Source organism: Oncorhynchus gorbuscha, linkage group LG13, assembly GCF_021184085.1.
Source record: "Oncorhynchus gorbuscha isolate QuinsamMale2020 ecotype Even-year linkage group LG13, OgorEven_v1.0, whole genome shotgun sequence".
Classification (NCBI taxonomy): domain Eukaryota; kingdom Metazoa; phylum Chordata; class Actinopteri; order Salmoniformes; family Salmonidae; genus Oncorhynchus; species Oncorhynchus gorbuscha.
In genome coordinates this window covers 10,388,973-10,411,701 of record NC_060185.1, presented here as the reverse complement: position 1 = coordinate 10,411,701, position 22,729 = coordinate 10,388,973, and the positions used below count along the sequence as shown (strand labels likewise).

Here is a 22,729-nt window from a genome sequence, read left to right as displayed (position 1 = left end):
GAGAGAGTGAGAGAGAGAGAAAGAGAGAGACAGATAGATGAAATCACAACTGAAGAATAGATCTGTGAGAGAGTGAGAGAGAGAGAAAGAGAGAGACAGATAGATGAAATCACAACTGAAGAATAGATCTGTGAGAGAGTGAGAGAGAGAGAAAGAGAGAGACAAATAGATGAAATTACATCTGCAGAATAGATCTGTGAGAGAGTGAGAGAGAGAGAAAGAGAGAGACAAATAGATGAAATCACAACTGAAGAATAGATCTGTGACAGAGTGAGAGAGAAAGAGAGATAAAGAGAGTGAAAAAAGAAAGACAGAGAGAGAGAAAGGCTAAGAGAATAAAGAGTGCGAGAGAGAGAGAGAGACAGAGAGAGGGAGAGACAAGGAAAGACATCGAGAGACAGGGAGAGAGGGAGAGAGAGAGAGGGAGAGACAAGGAAAGACAGGGAGAGCCAGAGAGAGAGGGAGACAAAGACCGAGAGCGAGAGAGAGAGATAGAGAGAGAGAGAGACAGGGAGAGACAGGGTGAGACAAAGAGAGAGTGAGAGAGCGACAAAGAGCGAGAGAGAGAGAGAGAGAGAGAGAGAGAGAGAGAGAGAGAGAGAGAGAGAGAGAGAGAGAGAGAGAGAGAGAGAGAGAGAGAGAGAGAGAGAGAGAGAGAAAGAGAGAGATTAATTATGTTAATATTGTAAATATTCAAAGTAAGCTTTGACAATATGTACATTGTTACATCATGCCAATAAAGCAAATGTATGTTAATTGAATTGAAGATACAAATCTAAAATATAGCCACTTATTTACTGCACAGCTCAGCTAGGTATCTAAACACACTCACCCACACCACACGCAAGAGCACACACACATGTACAGACAGACAGACAGGCAGGCAGAAAGGCAGACAGGCAGGCAGGCAGGCAGGCAGGCAGGCAGGCAGGCAGGCAGGCAGGCAGGCAGGCAGGCAGGCAGACAGACAGACAGACAGACAGACAGACAGACAGACAGACAGACAGACAGACAGACAGACAGACAGACAGACAGACAGACAGACAGACAGACAGACAGACAGACAGACAGACAGACAAAGAAAGAGAGACAGAGTGCGAGAGAGAGAGACAAAGAGAGAGAGAACTAGAGAGAGACAGAGAGAAAGAGAGACAGAGAGAGACAACTAGAGAGAGAGACAGAGAGAGAGAGAGAGAGAGAGAGAGAGAGAGAGAGAGAGAGAGAGACAGAGATAACTGGAGATCGACAGAGAGAGAGAAAGAGAAAGAGACAGAGAGATAGAGAACTAGAGAGAGAGACAGAGAGAGAGAACTAGAGAGAGACAGAGAGAGAGAGAGAGAGAGAGACACAGAGAGAGGGATAGAGAAAGAGAGAGAGAGCAAGAGACAAAGAGAGAGACAAAGATAAACAGATGGAGAGAGACAAAGAGAAAGACAAAGAGAGAGAGAGAGAGAGAGAGAGAGAGAGAGAGAGAGAGAGAGAGAGAGAGAGAGAGAGAGAGAGAGAGAGAGAGAGAGAGAGAGAGAGATTGAGAGAAAACATTTCTTCAAACAGGGTCGTGGGGTGAGACAGGGATGCAGCTTAAGCCCCACCCTCTTCAACATATATAGATCAACGAATTGGCGCCGGCACTAGAAAAGTCTGCAGCACCCGGCCTCACCCTACTAGAATCCAAGTCAAATGTCTGCTGTTTGCTGATGATCTGGTGCTTCTGTCACCAACCAAGGAGGGCCTACAGCAGCACCTAGATCTTATGCACAGATTATGTCAGACCTGGGCCCTGACAGTAAATCTCAGTAAGACCAAAATAATGGTGTTCCAAAGAAGGTCCAGTCACGGGGACCACAAATACAATTAGACCCAACCAAATCATGAGAAAACAAAAAGATAATTACTTGACACATTGGAAAGAATTAACAAAAAAACAGAGCAAACTAGAATGTTATTTGGCCCTAAACAGAGAGTACATAGTGGCAGAATACCTGACCACTGTGACTGACCCAAGTTTAAGGAAAACTTTGACTATGTACAGACTCAGTGATCATAGGCTTGCTATTGAGAAAGGCCGCCGTAGGCAGACATGGCTCTCAAGACAAGACAGGCTATGTGCTCACTGCCCACAAAATGAGGTGGAAACTGAGCTGCACTTCCTGACCTCCTGCCCAATGTATGACCATATTAGAGAGACATATTTCCCTCAGATTACACAGATCCACAAATAATTCAAAAACAAATCCAATTTTGATAAACTCCCATATCTACTGGGTGAAATTCCACAGTGTGCCATCACAGCAGCAAGATGTGTGACCTATTATTATTATAAGAAAAGGGCAACCAGTGAAGAACAAACACCATTGTGTACTTTAACCATTTCTAAATTGTTACAACACATATATATAATATGACATTTGTAATGTCTTTATTGTTTTGAAACTTCTGTATGTGTAATGTTTTACTGCTCATTTTTATTGTTTATTTTACTTTTGTATATTATCTACCTCACTTGCTTTGGCAATGTTAACACAAGTTTCCCATGCCAATAAAGCCCCTTGAATTGAATTGAGAGAGAGAAAGAGAGAGAGAGAGAGAGAGAGAGAGAGAGAGAGAGAGAGAGAGAGAGAGAGAGAGAGAGAGAGAGAGAGAGAGAGAGAGAGAACTAGAGAGAACTCGAGAGAGACAAAGAGAGAGTGATAGAGACAGACAGAGGGACAGAGAGAGAGAGAGTGGGAGAGGAGGGGGCGTCAGATCAAAAGAGAAGTGTCTGTAGCATTGATAAAGAAAGACCGTCTGGAGGGAAGTCACAGTGGAAGGAGACTGCTGATGGTGTTGTTAGGTGATAATGACAACAAGCTCTCACAGTCTCACTGGAGAATCAGACCTTCATCCACGTTCCAGTCTCACTGCTCTAAACGTCAAATATTGAATTGTTTTTGCTGCTCCTGCTACTTGGTATCATTCAATTTCTCCAAACAAAGTTAATAAGGGTTAAGTTTAGTCACTTTTCATGAATAGTTAAGGGAACGGTTAAGGTTTAGGATAGGTTTAAATAAATAAAAATCTGTACTTCAGAACCAGTGTCCAGGACTGGGATCGAACATCCAGAGTCATGAGATTTACGCCCATTCCAAACCTCAACCCCATCCACCACCCCATCCACCACCCCATCCCCATCCCCATCCACCACCCCAAACCCATCCCCATCCACCACCCCATCCACCACCCCATCCCCATCCACCACCCCATCCACCACCCCATCCCCATCCACCACCCCATCCACCACCCCATCCCCATCCACCACCCCATCCCCATCCACCACCCCATCCCCATCCACCACCCCATCCCCATCCACCACCCCATCCCCAACCACCACCCATACCCAACCACCACCCATAAAAAATATATAATTGACAGATAAGTCCGAAGATCTAACTCTCAGACATAGTTTACAGTCATTTAAGTGTTTAGAGTCCGCCAGATCAGAGAGAAAAGGGATGACCAGGGATGTTCTCTTGATAAGTGTGTCAACCATTTTCCTGTCAAAATGTAACGAGTACTTTTACACCAAAATACACACAAACCCACAACCCTTGGTTTGTCTGACTGTAGCAGACAGCGTGGGTAACGGAGGAGTTTAATCATTTCCTGAAGGGCAGCCGCTGTGTAAACACCAGGAGTCGTGTCATTACGCAGAGCGTGGTGTGTGTATGTGTCTGTGTGTGTACGTGAGTCTGTGTACTACGCCTCTGCCTGTGTGTGTGTGTGTGTGTGTGTGTGTGTGTGTGTGTGTGTGTGTGTGTGTGTGTGTGTGTGTGTGTGTGTGTGTGTGTGTGTGTGTGTGTGTGTGTGTGTGTGTGTGTGTGTGTGTGTGTGTGTGTGTGTGTGTGTGTGTATACAGTACCTTCAGAAGGTATTGACTCCCCTTGACTCTTTCTTGTGTTACAAAGTCACAATCAAATTGTCATGTTTTGCACAAAACACAGTTATGTCCAAGTGGAATATATTTTACTTTTTTTTTAGATAATGGAAAATAAAACACTCATATATTTTGATTAGATAATTATTCAATTCATGTTAGAAACACCTTTTACAGATGTATCTTCCTGAGTTATTCTCTTAAAACCTTAATTTTATAATTCTTGCCCATTATTCTTTAAAAGATTATTCAGGTCTCTGGCAAGTTGGTTGTTAGTCATTGCTAGACAGCCATTTTTAAGTCTTGCTATAGATTTTCAAGCTGGTTTAAGTCAAAACTGTAGCTCGGCCACTCAGGAACGTCCAATGTGGTCTTGGTAAGTAATTTCAGTGTATATTTGGCCATGTGTTTTGGGTTATTAAATTTATTTGTAAAAAAAATATTTCACCTTTATTTAACCAGATAGGCTAGTTGAGAACAAGTTCTCATTTACAACTGCGACCTGGCCAAGATAAAGCATAGCAGTGTGAACACAGAGTTACACATGGTGTAAACAATAAACAAGTCAATAAAACAGTTGAAAAAAAAGAAAAAAGAAAAGAAAGAGTCTATCTACATTGTGTGCAAAAGGCATGAGGAGGTAGGCAATAATTACAATTTTGCAGATTAACACTGGTGTGATAAATGATCAGATGGTCATGTGCAGGTAGAGATACTGGTGTACAAAAGAGCAGAAAAGTAAATAATAGTATGGGGATGAATTAGGTAAAAATGGGTGGGCTATTTATCGATAGACTATGTACAGCTGCAGCGATCGGTTAGCTGCTCAGATAGCAGATGTTTAAAGTTGGTGAGGCAGATAAAAGTCTCCAACTTCAAAGATTTTTGCAATTCGTTCCAGTCACAGGCAGTAGAGAACTGGAAGGAAAGGTGGCCAAATGAGGTGTTGGCTTTAGGGATGATCAGTGAGATACACCTGCTGGAGCGCGTGCTAAGGGTGGGTGTTACCACCCGGAGCTCCCAGTGTCTTTTGGGTACTGAACCAGGTTTAGCTCTATTCCTTTTCTTTTTATCCTGAAAAACTCCCTAGTCCAATGAAAGTCATACCCATAACATGATGCAGCCATCACCATGCTTGAAAATATGGGAGAGTGGTACTCAGTAATGTGTCGTATTGGATTTGCCCAAACATAACACTTTGAATTCAGGACACATATTTTTTCACGTTATACTTTAGTGCTATGTTGCAAACAGGATGTATGTTTATGAATATTTGTATTCTGTACAGGCTTCCATCTTTTCACTCTGTCAAGGTTATTATTGTGGAGTAACTATAATGTTGGTAATCCGTCCTCTGTTTTCTCATATCACAGCCATTTAACTCTGTAACTGTTTAAAATAAAATCTCAAATCACCATTGACCTCATGGTGAAATCCCTGAGCAGTTTCTTTCCTCTCCGGAAACTGAGTCAGGTAGGGCGCCTGTATCTTTGTAGTGACTGGATGTATTGATACACCATCCAAAGTGTAATTAATAGCTTCACCATGTTCAAAGAGAAATTCAATGTCATTTTTTAAATATTTTTTACCCATCTACCCACCAATAGGTGCCCTTTTTTGCCAGACATTGGAAAACCTCCATGGTCTTTGTGGTTCAATCTGTGCTTGATATTCATTGCTCAACTGAGGGACCTTACATGTAATATTCTTTCAAAGATTATATAAGAAAACAATACAAATACAAAAATACAAAAATAATAATAATAACATAACAAATATATATTTTTTAAATATATAAATAATATTAATAGCAAATCATTTTAAAAACTATTATTGTACACAGAGTGAGTCCTTGCAACTTTATCTGACTTGTTTAAGCACATTTTTACTCCTGAAATCATTTAGGCTTGCCAGACAAAAAGGGGTTGAACATTGTACTTACTGACTTTAGATATTTCAGCATTAAATCGTTTATTAATTTGTTAAAATTTTCTATAAACATCATTCCACTTTGACATTTTCAGTTATTGTGTGTAGATCAGTGACATTTTTTTATTTATTTATATATTTTTTTTTTATACAGACTTATAACAAAACACAATGTGGAAAAAGTCAAGGGGTGTGAATCCTTTCTAAAGGCACTACAAGAGTGAAGAGAGCAGGGAAGAATGACTACTGTGTGTGGTTTGTCTACGGAACATTAAACACTAACGGTCCCACTCCACAGTCTCCTCAGCTCTTTTCCACATTAGAAACGGTCGTGCTTGAAATAACTGCTCATTAGCAAGGAAACTGTCTGACTAACTGCACACAATCTGCACACACTCATACATAGACACACATATAGACGGATTTACATTTTACGCAAGGAATCAAACAGATCTGAGACTCCACAACTACAAGCAGTACTGTCTCAAGTACAGACCTCTCCCTCTATACACACACACACACACACACACACACACACACACCCCTCTGTAAATGCAAACCGTGTTCACTTACTGTGCGTCAGCGTGGACTTCTCCTACTGCTGCTGAGAGGAGAATGGAAAGTGAAAACCTCACGCTTGCATCACAGTGCTTCTGTCCCACTCTTCCTCTCTCTCTCTGTTTCCTTCCCTCCCTCGCTCCCTCCCTCCCCTGTGCTTTCTCTCCCTCTCTCTCTCTGTTTCCCTCCCTCCCTCGCTCCCTCCCTCCCCTGTGCTTTCTCTCCCTCTCTCTCTCTGTTTCCCTCCCTCCCTCGCTCCCTCCCTCCCCTGTGCTTTCTCTCCCTCTCTCTCTCTGTTTCCCTCCCTCCCTCACTCCCTCCCTCCCCTGTGCTATCTCTCCTCCTCTCTCTCTCTTGGCAGAAGCCTACTGTGCTGTGACACACCCCTCTCCATATCCGCAGCTGGCTGGCAGTTCACCTTTCACAGCGCATGCTTCCACTGTACGCACAACAGAGAGAGAGAGGGGGAGGGATAGAGGGAGGGAGACAGGGGTAGGAGAGAGGAAGCTAACTCAACCGAAATGTTGCTGTCAACAAATCAGCGCCCATATTTCCCCCTGTGTGTTCCTCTTTTCCTGTGTTAATAGAGGTAGACAGCCAGACTTTGATATCAGCACCCTACTGTTCACCTCTCCCTCTCCCCCTCTCCCCATCTCCCCTCTCTCCCTCTACCCCTCTCTCTCCCTCTCTCCCCTCTCTCTCCCTATCTTCCTCTCCCCCTCTCCCTCTCCTCTCTCTCTCCCTCTCTCTCTCCTCTCTCCATCTCTCTCCCTCTCTCCCTCTTTTCCTCTCCCTCTCTCACTCTCTCCCTCTCCCCCTTTCCCCCTCACTCCCTCTTGCCCTCTCTCCCTCTCTCCCCCTCTCTCCCACTCTCCCTCTCTCTCCCTCTCCCCCTCTCTCCCTCGAGCTCCCTCTCCCCTCTAACCCTCTCCCCCTCTCCACTTCTGTCCTCTTCCACCATCTGTACATGCAGGCAGAACATCTTCAAGAGATACTGATAGTGGCCACCTGTATCTCTCCCTCTATTTCTCTCCCTTTTAGATGTAGAAAATCACAGAGTAACGTTACAAGATTCTGCAGTGAGGACGAACACACGAACGGACAAAAGCAGCCTTACCTCACTTCGTTCAGGAGCATTGTGTGTGTGTGTGTGTGTGTGTGTGTGTGTGTGTGTGTGTGTGTGTGTGTGTGTGTGTGTGTGTGTGTGTGTGTGTGTGTGTGTGTGTGTGTGTGTGTGTGTGTGTGTGTGTGTGTGTGTGTGTGTGTGTGTGTGTGTGTGTGTGTGTGTGTGTGTGTGTGTGTGTGTGTGTGTGTGTGTTCAGGTTGACAGCTGCTCTAAAACCCCCAGTGAGGTGTTTGCCATTCTGTCTGGAACCATTCATCTGCAGCAGAACAATCATATGACACACACACACAAACACACGCACGCACACACAGAGACCGTCTCACTTTCCCCCTTTCTGAAATAGCAGCTGTGTCTTCCTCGCCTATCACAGACCACACAACCTCTCAGTCCTCTCAGTCCTCTCAGATAGAGAGAGAGAGAGAGAGAGAGAGAGAGAGAGAGAGAGAGAGAGAGAGAGAGAGAGAGAGAGAGAGAGAGAGAGAGAGAGAGAGAGAGAGAGAGAGAGAGAGAGAGAAAGAGAAAGAGAAAGAGAAAAGAAAGAGAGCAACAGAGATAGAAATTCCTTTTCGACAACATCCTGGACAGAACCTCTCAGCTTCCCTATAATTTAAAAAAAAAATGCAAGCAGACTTAAGACAATTAACAACAATGACAAAAGGTTTGATGAAGAGTTAACGTGTGCAAAAACCTAAGAAAGAAATTGAGAAACCAATCCAACCAAAAACATAGATACCCAGGAAACCTGAGCCTAGAATCAACTATTAAAGACCACCGGAACTTGCTCTATTCTGAAATTACATTGAATGAACTACAGGACAAAATACAAACCCTCCAACCCAAAAACGCTTGTGGGGCTGATGCTGTCTTCAATTAAATGATAAAAATTCCAATTGACTATACTTAAATATAACTCTTTAACATTATCTTTAGCTCTGGCATCATCCCCAAAATTTGGAACCAAGGACTGATCACCCCGATCCACAAAAGTGGAGACTAATTTGACCCCAATAACTACAGTACTGTGGGATATGTGTCAACAGCAACCTTGGGAAAATCCTCTGAATCAAATCAAATCAAATCAAAGTGTATTTATATAGCCCTTCGTACATCAGCTGATATCTCAAAGTGCTGTACAGAAATCATCATTATTAACACCAGACTTGTACATTTCCTCAATGAAAACAATGTACTGAGCAAATGTCAAATTGTCTTTTTATCAAATTATCATGTGACAGACCACGTATTCACCCTTCACAATCTTATTGACAAACAAACCAACCAAAACAAAGGAAAGGGGGATACCTAGTCAGTTGTACAACTGAATGCCTTCAACTGAAATGTGTCTTCCTGTTTAACCCCTCTGAATCAGAGAGGTGCAGGGGGCCAGGGGTGGAAGTAACGAATCAGAGAGGTGCAGGGGGCCAGGGGTGGACGTAACGAATCAGAGAGGTGAAGAGGGCCAGGGGTGGAAGTAACGAATCAGAGAGGTGCAGGGGGCCAGGGGTGGAAATAACGAATCAGAGAGGTGCAGGGGGCCAGGGGTGGAAATAACAAATCAGAGAGGTGCAGGGGGCCAGGGGTGGAAGTAACGAATCAGAGAGGTGCAGGGGGCTGACATAATCGACATGGGGGGTGGAAGTAACGAATCAGAGAGGTGCAGGGGGCTGCCATAATCGACATGGGGGGGTGGAAGTAACGAATCAGAGGGGTGCAGGGGGCCAGGGGTGGAAGTAACGAATCAGAGAGGTGCAGGGGGCCAGGGGTGGAAGTAACGAATCAGAGAGGTGCAGGGGGCCAGGGGTGGAAGTAACGAATCAGAGAGGTGCAGGGGGCCAGGGGTGGAAATAACGAATCAGAGAGGTGCAGGGGGCCAGGGGTGGAAATAACGAATCAGAGAGGTGCAGGGGGCCAGGGGTGGAAGTAACGAATCAGAGAGGTGCAGGGGGCCAGGGGTGGAAATAACGAATCAGAGAGGTGCAGGGGGCCAGTGGTGGAAGTAACGAATCAGAGAGGTGCAGGGGGCCAGGGGTGGAAGTAACGAATCAGAGAGGTGCAGGGGGCTGCCATAATCGACATGGGGGGGGGTGGAAGTAACGAATCAGTGAGGTGCAGGGGGCTGCCATAATCGACATGAGGGGGTGGGGTGGAAGTAACGAATCAGAGAGGTGCAGGGGGCTGCCATAATCGACATGGGGGGGGAAGTAACGAATCAGAGAGGTGCAGGGGGCTGCCATAATCGACATGAGGGGGGGGGGTGGAAGTAACGAATTACTCACGTTCCTGTAATTAAGTAGATTTCTGTGTATTGTACTTTTTTTTGTATTTTTCAAAGGCTGTACTTTTACTTGTACTTAAGTATATTTTGATTGAAGTGAAGTACTTAAGCACATTTTCAAAACTCTCCAGGGTACAATCTAGACAAAGGATAAACATCATCATGGCAAGCAACATGACCAGAAAGTTATAAATATATTTCATCGCCATGAATGGCATTTGTTGTGTAGGCTATGTGTAATGTAGCTAACAAAGTGTTGCTACTAGCCAGTTGTGTTCAATCTGTAGCATAATGCTAACGTTAGCTAGCTCATCCTGTTGCTAGCTAGTTAGAAGCTAACCTTGACCAACTTCTTTACATAGCAGAAGGAACTATAAGCTGTAGTGCGGGATACTGCCGTATTGACATTATGGTGGCTAGTAGCTAGCCATCCCCATAATGTAAGTTGTTGGGAATAGCTAAAACTGAAATGAATTAACTTGTGAAGATACAATAAATAAATCATTTTGAGACCTGGGATTTTTACGTGTGTGCATTATCTTTGTTTTTGCTTGCTTATTGCTATATTAATGAATATATATAGTAATACTATATAGCTATATCTGATTGGATCACTGAGTTTCGAATAATAGCCAAGAATCATGTTTGGAAATGCATTACTGAAAACATGCTGTAATTTCTAAATGGTTCATTTGATATAAATAAAACCACCTTCTCATATCTGACAGTCTGCACTTTAACCCCATTGTCATTGTATCTTTTAAAATCCAATGTGTTGGACTACAGAGACAAAACAAAAATATTGTCATTACCCAAATACATACAGATTGCACTTTATGTGCTGGTTTAAGTTAATTTGAATAAAACCAAACTGGTCAGGCTATATTTTGCACAGATTGATGCAATAATTTTGTCCACAGAGGAAACATCCGTTAACTTCTTATGGCTGGTGGCGGTATTGAGTAGCTAGGATGAATAAGGTGCCCAGAGTAAACTGCCTGCTACTCAGTCCCAGTTGCTAATGTATGCATAGTATTAGTATATTTGGATAGAAAATACTCTGCAGTTTCTAAAACTGTTTGAATGATGTCTGTGAGTATAACAGAACTCATATGGCAGGCAAACACCTGAGAAAAAAATCCAACCAGGAAGTTGGAAATCTGAGGTTGGTTGTTTTTCAACTCATTCCCTATTAAATATACAATGGGATATTGGTCATGTTGCACTTCCTAAGGCTTCCACCAGATGTCAACCGTCTTCAGAACCTTGTTTGATGCTTCTACTGTAAAGGAGGGGATCATAAGTGCTGTTTGAGTCAGTGTTCTTGCAGAGTGCCACAAGCTCGTGATTCTCGTTCATGTGAGAGTTAGCTCGCGTTCCATTGCATTTCTGAAGAGAAAGGAATTCTCCGGTTGGAACATTATTGAAGATTTATGTTAAAAACATCCTAAAAATTGATTCTGTACATCGTTGGACATGATTCTACGGACTGTAACTGAACTTTTTGACATTTCGTCTGCTCCTTGTGAACACACTTCGTGACTTTGGATTTGTTTACAAAACGCATAAACAAAAGTAGATATTTGGACATAAATGATGGACATTATTGAATAATACAAACATTTATTATGGAACTGTCACGTCTTGACCTTAGTTTCTGTTTTATGTCTCTATTTTGGTTTGGTAGGGGCCTGAGTTGGGGAGGGCATTTTCTGTTTTGTGTCCTATGTTTTCTATTTCTATGTGTTTGGCCTGATGTGGTTCCCAATCAGAGGCAGCTGGCTATCGTTGTCTCTGATTGAGAACCATACTTAGGCAGCCTGTTTTCACACTATGGGTTGTGTGTAGTTATTTTCTGTTTAGTGTTTTTGTTGCACCTTACAGAACTGTTTCGTTTGTTGGTTTGTTGTTTTCGTTCAGTATTCATCTTTATTAAAATTATTATGAATACATACCACGCTGCACTTTGGTCCTCTTCTCCTTCTCCTGACGACAATCATTACAGGAACTGGGATTCCTGGGAGTGCAGTCTGATGAAGATCATCAAAGGTAAGTGAATATTTATAATGTTATTTCTGACTTCTGTTGACTGCACAATATGGCAGATATCTTTTTGGCTTGTTTGGTCGCTGAGCGCCGTACTCAGATTATTGCATGGTTGGCTTTTTCCATAAAGCTTTTTTTAAATCTGACACAGCGATTGCATTTACAGGTGCTGAACAACAACCTTTTTGGGTACAGCCAGACATGGACAACTCAAATCAATCTCAGTGTCTGAGAATAACAAGTGTAGATGTCTGTGTTAGAGCTATTGCGATGCCAATACTACGATTGTGGTTGCAGCCACATACAACAGCGTTTTCTGAAAACACTGAAGATGTGAATGTTGTTTTGTTTCTCATTTACAGGTTTGGCTGAACCTGAACAATCATCTTGACACAATCACACAGGAAGAGACTGAGCATCTAAGGCAGCATTCATCTGATGAAGGAGATTTCTTCTCATCATTGACAACCAAATGGTCAGAAGGTACTAGGGAGCTGGATGGGTATCTTGCTAGTCCATCGGACAAAATGGATTTACTTCATTTGTTTCCATACATAAGGCAGGCCTGCCTGCATCTGCCGCCTGCGAGCGTCTTTTTAGCTGTGCAGGATTGCACTTCACTGCAAAGCGAGCCAGGATAGACTCAATTGACTTAGAAAATCAGCTCCTGAAACTGAAAGGCAAATTCAGAGAGAAGTAATGTGAGTTAAGTGTTTCGATACGTAGTTCCACAATAAATATGCCTTTTGAACATTCCTTTGAACATTTTTATATGTGAAGTTGATTTGATATTAAAATCAGATATGCTGGATTTTATCTTGTTGGTTATTATCTGGTGTTTTATGGAACATTTAGTCTGTCAAGCATCACATGTTATCAATCTTACAAATACAGTAGTATATAGATAAATCACGTTCATTTTTGAATTGCCTCTCCCTTTTCACATGAACTTCCATTATTGTAAAAGGAGAATAAAAACATCCATCAAAATAGCAAATATTTAGTAACTTTTACTCTGATTACTTTTTAAATGTGCTACTTTAGACTTTAAATTGAGTAGCTTTTTACAACAGAACTTTTATTCTACTTGATTACAATGTCATTATAGTAACAGTACTTCAACTTGAGTAGGGTTTTACAGTACTCTTTCCACCCCTGCTGGGGGCTGCCATAATCAACATCCATGGCGCCCAGGGAACTTTGGGTTAACTGCCATGCTCAGAGGCAGACAACAGATTTTTTTTACCTTGTCAGCTCCGGGATTCGATCCAGCAACCTTTCAGTTACTGGCCCAATGCTCTAATCACTAAGACAAAGTATTTCTTGCTTTGTTGCTTTCTAAATGATTTTGGATTCAATTTGTTCCTCATTACAAATTGATAGAAAGTGGTGTTGGGGGAAAAACATATGACATTACGAACCCATGTACACAAACAACAAGTGTGCAGTTATGGGGTGAGACAGGGATGCAGCTTGAGCCCCACCGTCTTCAACATGCACTACGGGTCAAAAGTTTTGGGACACCTACTCATTCAAGGGTTTTACTTTATTTGTACTATTATCTACATTGTAGAATATTAATGAAGACATCAAAACTATGAAAAAACACACATGGAATCATGTAGTAACAAAAAAAGTGTTAAAGAAATCAAAATCTATTTTATATTTGAGATTCTTCACCCTTTGCCTTGATGACAGTTTTTCACACTCTTTGCATTCTCTCAACCAGCTTCATCTGGAATCCTTTTCCAACAGTCTTGAACGAGTTCCCACAGAGATGTTTAATTACCACATTTACATTCACACTAATATCCCGTTATTATTTGGGATATTCAAGTATTCTGCTTTTGAGTTGACGCATATAAATATCATACCCCGTTTACAATAACACAAAAAAGCTTATAACGGTTATGAGGAACCCAGAAAAGATGCTTGGGATATGCTGATCTTAGATGGGATACTGTGGAATGTAAACATCTCATTCCATTTACTGTTGTTTTTGCAGTATGCACAGGATCACCTTCGTATGTCATGGGTGTTGTGTGATAATGATTTCATCTGATTGTCAAACAAATCACTTCAAAAAGTAGGCTACCTGCGTAGTTTGATTCACTACAATAATTTTGTAATAATGTTTGTTTGTAAACCATAGTTTGATTACTTTATTTTACTAGGCAAGTCAGTTAAGAACAAATTCTTATTTTCAAGGATGGCCTAGGAAGAGTGGCTTAACGTTCTTGTTCATGGGCCGAATGACAGATTTTTACCTTGTCAGCTCGGGGAGTCGATTTTGCAACCTTTTAGGTACTAGTCCAACGGTCTAACCACTAGGCTACCTGCATCCCAAATATATACAGCTACACACTTCTGTCATACCTTGGTGCCCCAGCAGACTAAATAAAGCTTACTTGAATTATGTGGTGGCAGGGTAGCCTAGTGGTTAGAGCATCGGACTAATAACCGGAAGTTTGCAAGTTCAAAACCCCGAGCTGACTAGGTGCAAATCTGTTGTTCTGCCCCTGAACAGGCAGTTAACTCACTGCTCCTAGGCTGTCATTGAAAATAAGAATTGGTTCTTAACCTCTTCAACCTATGGGGGCGCTATGTCATTATTGGATGAAAAGACGTGCCCGTTTTAAGCGCAATATTTTGTCACGAAAAGATGCTCGACTATGCATGGAATTGACAGCCTTGGAAAGACAAAACTCTGACGTTTCCAAAACTGCAAAGATATTATCTGTGAGTGCCCCAGAACTAATGCTACAGGCGAAACCAAGATTAAGTTTCATACAGGAAATGCCCCAGATTCTGAAGGTGCTGTGTTCCAATGTCTCCTTATATGGCTGTGAATGCGCCAGGAATGAGCCTGCCCTTTCTGTCGTTTCCCCAAGGTGTCTGCAGCATTGTGACGTGTTTGTAGGCATATCATTGGAAGATTGACCATAAGAGACTACATTTACCTGGTGTCCCGCCCGGTGTCCTGTGTTGAAATTATTGCGTAATCTGTAGGTCCATGCGCTTTCCATTTCTTCAGAAGAGAAAGTCAACTGCCACGAAGGATTTTATCGTCGATAGATTGAGGATTGATTCTAAACATCGGTTTGCCATGTTTCTGTCGATATTATGGAATTCATTTGGAAAAAAGTTTGCGTTTTAATGACTTAATATATATATATTTTTTTTTTCATACCCAAATGTGATGAACAAAACAGAGCGATTAGTCGACACAAATAATATTTTTTGTAAAAACGGGACATTTGCTATCTAACAGAGTCTCCTCATTGAAAACATCTGAAGTTCTTCAAAGGTAAATTATTTTATTTGAATGCTTTTATGGTTTTTGTGGAAAATGTTGCATGCTGAATGCTAATGCTAAATGGTACGTTAGCCATCAATACTGTTACACAAATGCTTGTTTTGCAACGGTTGAGAAGCATATTTTGAAAATCTGAGATTACAGTGTTGTTAACAAAAGGCTAAGCTTGAGAGCAAATAGATTCATTTCATTTGCGATTTTCATGAATAGTTAACGTTGTGTTATGCTAATGAGCTTGCGGATAGATTTACACAATCCTGGATACAGGTTTTTTTTTCGTAGCTAACGTGACGCAGAAAACGGAGTGATTTGTCCTAAACAAATAATCTTTCAGGAAAAACTGAACATTTGCTATCTGAGTCTCCTCATTGAAAACATCCGAAGTTCTTCAAAGGTAAATGATTTTATTTGAATGCTTTTCTGGTTTTTGTGAAAATGTTGCCTGCTGAATGCTAACGCTAAATGCTATGCTAAATGCTACGTTAGCTATCAATACTGTTACACAAATGCTTGTTTTGCAATGGTTGAGAAGCATATTTTGAAAATCTGAGATGATAGTGTTGTTAACCGGTTAAGACTCTAGGGGCAGTATTTCATTTTTGGATAAAAAGACGTGCCCGTTTTTAGCGCAATATTTTGTCACGAAAAGATGCTCGACTATGCTTGGAATTGATAGTTTTGGAAAGAAGACACTCTGACGTTTCCAGAACTGCAAAGATTTTTACTGTGGGTGCCTTAGAACAAAACCTACAGGCAAAACCAAGATGTTTGAGCGACCAGGAAATCAACAGGATTTCTGATGGCACGTTTTCCATGATCGCCTTATATGGCTGTGAATGCGACAGGAATGAACGGACACTTCCTATCGTTTCCCCAAGGTGTCTGCAGCATTGTGACGTATTTGTAGGCATATCATTGGAAGATTGACCATAAGAGACTACATTTACCAGGGGTCCCGCACGGTGTCTGCGTGGAAATTGGTGCGCAAAAGTCACCTACCAGTATTTTTCCATCCGAATCTGAGAACAATGCAGGCTTCCAGGAATGGCATTTCAATGAAGAGATATATGACAAAACACCTTGAGGATGGATTCAAACAACGTTTTCCATGTTTCAGTCGATATTATGGAGTTAATTCGGAAAAAAGTTTGACGTGTAGGTGACTGAATTTTCGGTTAGTTTCGGTAGCCAAATGCATAGTAACAAACGGAACGTTGTGTCCTACACAAGCATCTTTCAGGAAAAACTGGACATCTGCTATGTAACTGAGAGTCTCCTCATTGAAACATCTGAAGTTCTTCAAAGGTAAATTATTTTATTTGATCCCTTTGCTGGTTTTTGTGAATATGTTGCGTGCTAAATGCTAACGCTAAATGCTAAGCTAGCTATCACCACTCTTACACAAATTATTGATTTTCTCTGGTTCTAAAGCATATTTTGAAAATCTGAGACGACAGGATTGTTAAGAAAGGGATAAGCTTGAGGATAGGCATATTTATTTCATTTCATTTGCGATTTTTAGAAATCGCTAACGTTGCGTTATGGTAATGAGCTTGAGGCTATGATTACGCTACCGAATACGGTGTGGGTAGGACTAACAGGTTAACAAAAGGCTAAGCTTGAGAGCAAATAGATTAATTTCATTTCATTTGCGATTTTCATGAATAGTTAACATGGCGTTATGGTAATGAGCTTGAAGCTGTGTAGTCACGATACCGGATCCGGGATGGCTCGACGCAAGAAGTTAACTGACTTGCCTAGTTAAATAAAGGTTTAAAAACAAAATATGTCATACATGGATAGAATGAATGCATAAGTAATCTAGTTAACAACAGTATCTCTGTCTGTTTCGTTGAGGGACCGAGGTGAAAACTCCAAAACAGTGGAAAGATTGGTCCTGTGCACAATGTCCAAATGTCATCAGTTTGACCAGTTTAAAGGAAATTAAAATCTGAGAAAATGATGAAAACACATTTCTGATAAGATTTCAGTTCTTCTTGGGTGCATTTTTTATGTGGTTGAAAAACTGTCTGCTTGCATAACAGTGTCAAAAGATAACACATTACACGCATATTCACATTTTCTCAAGAAGTGCTGAAAGAAATAAATCATATTTCTCCACTCTTGTTCCCGTGATAACATTTACATTTTCGTATAATTTCACTGCAAGAAATGCATCATTCAGCACAAGTTAATAATACTTTACTCTACATGTGAGAGCTTATAGGTCTACAGTTAGTGTCCACATTTCAGTTATTATTCAATTACATATGGATTTAAATGAGGAATATTATGTTTATTCATGTGTACAGAGATACTCATGAGAGGGAGATCAAAGGGCTATCTAAATAACTTATTCCGCATAAGATTTTAAGCTGGATATGAGCTACTATCCGGGAATAGTGAGCGGATGTAAACATGGTCAATGAGAGAGAGAGAGAGAGAGAGAAGAAGAGAGAGAAGAGAGAGAAGAGAGAGAAGAAGAGAGAAGAAGAGAGAGAAGAAGAGAGAGAAGAAGAGAGTGAAGAAGAGAGAGAAGAAGAGAGTGAAGAAGAGAGAGTAGAAGAGAGTGAAGAAGAGAGAGAGAAGAGAGTGAAGAAGAGAGTGAAGAAGAGAGAGTAGAAGAGAGTGAAGAAGAGAGAAGAAGATTGAAGAGAGAAGAAGATTGAAGAGAGAAGAAGAGAGAGAAGAAGAGAGAGAAGAGAGAGTAGAAGAGAGAGAAGAAGAGTGAAGAAGAGAGAGAAGAGAGAAGAAGAGAGAAGAGAGAAGAACGGAGATACATTTCCCAGAGGAAAAGAACCGGAGAGAGGGAGTGAGAAAGAAAAGAGAAATGTCAATGTAAACAGAGAGGTGTAGGGGAAAGAAAGAGCATGAGGAGAGGGAGAGATAAAACACCTGACATGTTGTCTGCTAACTGAGTTTACAGTAGTGCACCCACTAGCAGATGTGTCAGTTTTACAAAAATCGATGGATTTAAAAATGCATGCCTATTGAGGTCTCTCTGTTCAGTGGGTGGCTAACCCTTTCTCAGCACTAGGCGTACACCATTCTCAACCCAATGCCACGAGGAGAAAACGAGGAAGGAGACAGAGAATGTCAAAGCGAGAGCGAGCAAGATACAGAGAGAGAGCAAGAGAGAGAGAGAAAGCGAGCGAGAGCGGGAGAGAGAGAGAGTGAGCGAGAGAGCACGAGAGCAAGAGAGAGAGAAAGAGAAAGCGAGCGAGAGCGGGAGAGAGTGAGAGAGTGAGCGAGAGAGAGCGAGAGCAAGATAGAGACAGAGACAGAGAGAGAGAGAGAGAGAGAGAGAGAGAGAGAGAGAGAGAGAGAGAGAGAGAGCAAAGGAGGGTGGATACACAGAGACATATGAAGAACAATAATAGTAACACTTAAAGACTCTCTTTCGAGCTGGTAGATCTCACCCAACCCTCATCACCCAGCCCTCAACCTCCCAAACATCAACCAGCCCTCATTACTCAACCCTCATCACCCAACCCTCATCACCCAGCCCTCAGCCTCCCAAACCTCATCACCCAGCCCTCATCCCCCAAACCTCATCACCCAGCCCTCACCACCCAGCCCTCACCACCCAGCCCTCATCACTCAACCCTCATCACCACACCCTCATCACCCAGCCCTCATCACTCAACCCTCATTACCCAACCCTCATCACCCAGGCCTCATCACCCAGCCCTCATCACCCAAACCTCATCACCCAGCCCTCATCACCCAGCCCTCAGCCCCCAAACCTCATCACCCAGCCCTCAGCCCCCAAACCTCATCACCAAGCCGTCATCACCCAGCTCTCATCACCCAAACCTCATCACCCAGACCTCATCACCCAGCCCTCAGCCCCCAAACCTCATCAACCAGCCCTCATCACCCAGCCCTCAGTCCCCAGCAATCATCAACCAGCCCTCATCACCCAGCCCTCATCACCCAGCCCTCAGCCCCCAACCCTCATCACCCAGCACTCATCACCCAGCCCTCATCACCAAGCCCTCAGCCCCCGGCCCTCATCACCCGGCCCTCATCACCCGGCCCTCAGCCCCCAACCCTCATCACCCAGCCCTCATCACCCAGCCCTCAGCCCCCAACCCTCATCACCCAGCCCCCAGCAATCATCACCCAGCCCTCATCACCCAGCCCTCAGCCCTCATCACCCAGCAAACATCACCCAGCCCTCATCACACAGCCCTCAACACCCAGCCCTCAGCCCCCAAACCTCATCACCCAGCCCTCATCACCCAGCCCTCAGCCCCATCAAACCTCATCACCCAGCCCTCAGCCCCAAACCTCATCACCAAGCCCCCAACCCTCATCACCCAGCCCTCATCACCCAGCCCTCATCACCCAGCCCTCAGCCCCCAGCCCTCATCACCCAGCAAACATCAGCCCTCAGCCCCAACCCAGCCCTCATCACCCAGCCCTCATCACCCAGCCCTCAGCACCCAACCCTCATCACCCAGCCCCCAGCAATCATCACCCAGCCCTCATCACCCAGCCCTCAGCCCCCAGCCCTCATCACCCAGCAAACATCACCCAGCCCTCAGCCCCCAAACCTCATCACCAAGCCCTCATCACCCAGCCCTCATCACCCAACCCTCATCACCCAGGCCTCATCACCCAGCCCTCATCAACCAACCCTCATCACCCAGCCCTCATCACCCAGCCCTCATCACCCAGCCCTCAGCCCCCAACCCTCATCACCCAGCCCTCATCACCCAACCCTCATCACCCAGCCCTCATCACCCAGCCCTCATCACCCAGCCCTCAGCCCCCAACCCTCATCACCCAGCCCCCAGCAATCATCACCCAGCCCTCATCACCCAGCCCTCAGCCCCCAGCCCTCACCACCCAGCAAACATCACCCAGCCCTCAACACCCAGCCCTCAGCCCCCAACCCTCATCACCCAGCCCTCATCACCTAGCCCTCAGCCCCCAGCAATCATCACCCAGCCCTCAGCCCCAGCCTTCAGCCCCCAGCCCTCATCACATAGCTCCCAGCCCTCAGCCCCCAGCAGTATGACCAGCAGTAAGACAAGCAGTAAGACAAGCAGTATGACCAGCAATAAGACCAGCAGGTAGACCAGCAGTAAGACCAGCAGTAAGACCAGCAGTAAGACCAGCAGTAAGACCAGCAAGTATGACCAGCAGTAAGACAAGCAGTAAGACCAGCAGTAAGACCAGAAGTAAGACCAGCAGTAAGACAAGCAATAAGCACTGTTGCCATGGTTTCTAACTCTAACTCCTTCAAATAATAAGTCAGGTGTATGTGTCTGTTAGGATGGTGTTAAGTGGCTGAGAACCAGTTCAGGCTAATTAAAACAATGCACCAGCTGTGTGCGTGGATACATTGCAGATGCAGACAATTCTCTCTGAGTGAGTGTGTGTCAGGAAGGTCTTAACTGGCTGAGAGGAGCAGCAGCCTACTGGGGGAGTGGAGCAGCAGTCTACTGGGGGAGAGGAGCAGCAGCCTACTGGGGGAGAGGAGCATCAGTCTACTGGGGGAGTGGAGCAGCAGTCTACTGGGGGAGAGGAGCAGCAGCCTACTGGGGGAGAGGAGCAGCAGCCTACTGGGGGAGAGGAGCATCTGGGGGAGTCTCTACTGGGGAGAGGAGCAGCAACCTCTGGGGGAGAGGAGCCTACTGGGGGAGAGGAGCAGGGGGAGAGGAGCATCAGCCTACTGGGGGAGAGGAGCAGCAGCCTACTGGGGGAGTGGGGAGCAGCACCCTACTGGCTGAGAGGAGCAGCAGCCCACTGGGGGAGAGGAGCAGCAGCCTACTGGGGAGAGGAGCAGCACCCTACTGGGGAGAGGAGCAGCAGCCTACTGGGGGAGAGGAGCAGCAGCCTACTGGCTGAGAGGAGCAGCAGCCTACTGGGGGAGAGGAGCAGCAGCCTACTGGGGGAGAGGAGCAGCAGCCTACTGGGGGAGAGGAGCAGCAGCCTACTGGGGGAGAGGAGCAGCACCCTACTGGGGGAGAGGAGCAGCACCTACTGGGGGAGGGAGCAGCAGGGGGGAGCAGCACCCTACTGGGGGAGAGGAGCAGCAGTCTACTGGGGAGAGGAGCAGCAGCCTACTGGGGGAGAGGAGCAGCAGCCTACTGGGGGAGAGGAGCAGCAGCCTACTGGGGGAGAGGAGCAGCAGTCTACTGGGGGAGAGGAGCAGCAGCCTACTGGGGGAGAGGAGCATCACTGGGGGAGAGGAGCCTACTGGGGAGAGGAGCAGCACCCTACTGGGGGAGAGACTGGGGAGGGAGCAGCAGCCTACTGGCTGAAAGGGCAGCAGCAGCCTACTGGGGGAGAGGAGCAGCACCTACTACTGGGGGAGAGGAGCAGCAGCCTACTGGGGGAGAGGAGCAGCACCCTACTGGGGGAGCAGAGCCTACTGGCTGAGAGGAGCAGCAGCCTACTGGGGGAGAGGAGCAGCAGCCTACTGGCTGAAAGGAGCAGCAGCCTACTGGCTGAGAGGAGCAGGGGAGCCTACTGGGGGAGGAGCAGCAGCAGCAGCACCTACTGGCTGAAAGGAGCAGCAGCCTACTGGCTGGGGGAGAGGAGCAGCAGCCTACTGGGGAGAGGAGCAGCACCCTACTGGGGGAGAGGAGCAGCAGCCTACTGGGGAGAGGAGCAGCAGCCTACTGGCTGAAAGGAGCAGCAGCCTACTGGCTGAAGGAGGCAGCCTACTGGCAGCCACCCTACTGGCTGGAGGAGCAGCAGGTACTGGGGGAGAGGAGCAGCAGTCTACTGGCTGCACCCTACTGGGGGAGAGGAGCAGCAGCCTACTGGGTGAGAGGAGCAGCACCCTACTGGGGGAGAGGAGCAGCAGCCTACTGGGGGAGAGGAGCAGCACCCTACTGGGGGAGAGGAGCAGCAGCCTACTGGCTGAAAGGAGCAGCAGCCTACTGGCTGAGAGGAGCAGCAGCCTACTGGGGGAGAGGAGCAGCAGCCTACTGGCTGAAAGGAGCAGCAGCCTACTGGGGGAGAGGAGCAGCAGCCTACTGGGGGAGAGGAGCAGCAGCCTACTGGCTGAAAGGAGCAGCAGCCTACTGGGGGAGAGGAGCAGCAGCCTACTGGGGGAGAGGAGCAGCAGCCTACTGGCTGAAAGGAGAAGAAGCCTACTTTCTGAGTAGAGCAGAGTCCTCTGAACCTCATATGATGAATCTTGTTGCCGGCCTGAGTGTGACTTTGCTTAAAGGGATACTTCAGCATGTTGGCAATGAGCTCCTTTATGCTCTTCCCCAGAGTCATGAACTCATGGATACCCATACACTTCCATTCATTGCTCTAGCTTGCATTGGCTTGCGAATCTACCTCTAACTTCCTTCATAATGGACACAGAGACACACAAATGGTATAAACGAGTTTGTTTATGTACGTTTGTTTATTTGTAACTCTGTGTTGTTGTTTGTGTCACACTGCTTTGCTTTATCTTGGTCCTGGTCGCAGTTGTAAATGAGAACTTGTTCTCAACTGGCCTAGCTGGTTAAATAAAGATGAAATTTAAAAATAAATAAAAATAAAAATAAAGGTCCTCTTTGCCAAAATATCTAAGTACCCCTTTAAGTTTCT

General features: G+C 44.9%; 1 protein-coding gene across 1 annotated transcript in view; it reads right to left on the bottom strand.

The window, feature by feature from the left end:
* The window catches only part of LOC123992498 (muscleblind-like protein 1), a 136,154-nt gene extending 129,632 nt beyond the window's left edge, over nucleotides 1-6,522 (bottom strand). Inside the window, exon 1 of the mRNA XM_046293681.1 lies at nucleotides 6,416-6,522. The gene's annotated coding sequence lies outside the window, so the exon portion shown is untranslated. The remainder of the gene's footprint in view (nucleotides 1-6,415) is intronic.
* Nucleotides 6,523-22,729: the final 16,207 nt, after the last annotated feature.